The following is a 299-nucleotide window of genomic DNA, read 5'->3' as shown; positions in this document are numbered from 1 at the left end:
CAGAAAGTGTGTAAGGACCATACGCTGGAGGACTAGGATGTCATTCAGATTGTGAAGGAGCGAAACCTTCCCCTTTTCCCATCTGCCGGGCCAACCACAGCAGTTTTCCCCACGACCAAGTAATGGCTTTGGCAACCACTGAACCAGAATTCAGGGGAGGCAGATGGAGGCACTCAAACTGGAACTGCACTTATTTTATTTTGGTGTCACCTTGTATGTTAACTGCATAAAAGACCTGGTAAACCAGTCGGCTAAAAAAAAAAAAAAAAACGAGATGCTGCACATCTACCTAAAAACCT

This window comes from Galeopterus variegatus, unplaced genomic scaffold (genome assembly GCF_000696425.1).
Source record: "Galeopterus variegatus unplaced genomic scaffold, G_variegatus-3.0.2 Scaffold3788, whole genome shotgun sequence".
NCBI classification, from domain to species: Eukaryota; Metazoa; Chordata; class Mammalia; order Dermoptera; family Cynocephalidae; genus Galeopterus; species Galeopterus variegatus.
Note: the sequence above shows the minus strand (reverse complement) of the source record.